The 1,798-nt window shown below is 40.4% G+C and overlaps 1 long non-coding RNA gene and 1 pseudogene across 1 annotated transcript in view; both read right to left on the minus strand.

Moving 5' to 3' along the window:
• The window catches only part of LOC101857787, a 61,437-nt gene that overhangs the window by 41,957 nt on the left and 17,682 nt on the right, over positions 1–1,798 (minus strand). The window lies entirely within an intron of this gene.
• LOC118477577 lies at positions 895–1,012 on the minus strand (annotated as a pseudogene).

The following is a 1,798-nucleotide window of genomic DNA, read 5'->3' on the forward strand; positions in this document are numbered from 1 at the left end:
GTTGCCTGTGTTATACAGGTAAAATTATTAGCAAAAAAAAAAAAGTTGCCAAAGATTCGTGACTTCCAAAGCTTGAGTATCCTTGAAGACTGGAAATTAACAATTTTTGTGCCTTTTATGAACCTGTTTCAGCATCATCCGCCACAGGAATGTGTTTTTAAATGGACATAAAAGGTCAGTAAAAGAAAATTCGATAAAAATTTCCCAGCAGCCCGAGCCCCCCCAAAAAGGCGATTTCTTTGATTTTCTTGCTTTGACGAGCGCCTGATTTCACCACGCTACAAAAATGCCGGGAAGTTTTCGCCTTTATCTCTGCACCGCGGCCAGATCTCCGGGTGAAAGCGCGGGAGATTTACAGGCTTAGATGTCACTTATTATTATGATTTTCCCGGGGGGATTTTTTAACTTTCCTTAAGACATTTTAACGTGTTTTTTTTAACTGAAGAAGGAAAAGCCGCAACTTTAAAAGTTTGAAGTTGGATTTTAATATCGTTTGTGTCTGAATAATCGGCGTTTGCTCAGGAGGAAAATGTTGGGCTGGAGAAAAATAATCTTCTAAATGGGTCCATGAGGTCCACAGTTATACGGTCTGAAATACAGAGTGTCTGAGCCCCTGGGTCTACGAGGAAAGGAAATTGGTGTGGTTTGGAACTATGCTTTTCTAGATCTAAGAATATCTAAGTTTTAGTAAGTGTTTTACGGCACTTGCAACACAATAAGGTCATATAAGTGCCGAAGGTTAGAGGTGTAACAAGAGAGTAACAAACACAAAAAGAAGGAGGGGAGATAAAGACGATATATTATTATGTTTGATAGGAAAGAAGGAGCAAACCACACCAGAGCACCCGCCAACCGCCCACTTTTCTTTTTTTTTTCTCTTTTTTTTTTTTAAAACGCCTACAGTACGTGGTGTTCCCAAGCTGTCACCCATCTAAGTACTAACCACGCCCGACGTTGCTTGACTTCGGTGATCGGACGAGAACCAGCAGGTCAATGTGGTATGGCCGTAGACTTTTTTTTTCAAGCCAGTATTTCTAAGTTTGGAAGGAAGAAGCAGAAAATAAGGGGGAGGGGACTAGGGGAAGGAAGCAAAACTGACGACGTTCAAAGAGATTTGATAAGGTAATAATATATCTTTCTCTCTTCTCTCCTGCCCTTTTAAAGTGCCAGTGGAACATAGGCCATCAACAACATTTCTCCAGCGAAGCCTGTCCTGAGTTTCCATGATGTCCCCGCCTTTTCCATTTCCGCATGTACTGCTCCCCTCAATGTCATCTTTGGTCTTCCCTCTTACGTTTTCCTTGTGGATTCCAACTCAAAGCCTGTCTGATGATGCTTGTCGGGGGTCTCCTCAAGGTGTGCCCAATCCATTTCCATTTCTCCACCTGTATGTCTTCCTTTACTGGCCTTTAGCGTGTTCTTTCCCTCAGCTAAGCATTTAATTTGTGGCTCGATCGTACCACTTGATCCCCACTATCCTTTTTAGACATCCAAGATATGGTGGACAATACCGGTGTATCTTATCTTTTCTTATCTTTTCTTATTTCATCAATGTGCTTCTGTTGTTATACATGTACTTGTTGATTCATTATCTTGGATTATACGGGCGGTGATGTTGGAATATTACAAACAAACTAACGAATAACCAAACAAAATAATGGAAAAAAACAGACATAGAACTTCTCAAAAACACTTTACATTGTCAAATGCTATTCAAAACTTTGATCAATATAAAATGGTGATGAATCGAAGTCTGTCCTCTAAAACACGTGCCCAAAAACAAATCCCAAAAAACCAA

Source organism: Aplysia californica, unplaced genomic scaffold (genome assembly GCF_000002075.1).
Source record: "Aplysia californica isolate F4 #8 unplaced genomic scaffold, AplCal3.0 scaffold00143, whole genome shotgun sequence".
Classification (NCBI taxonomy): Eukaryota; Metazoa; Mollusca; class Gastropoda; order Aplysiida; family Aplysiidae; genus Aplysia; species Aplysia californica.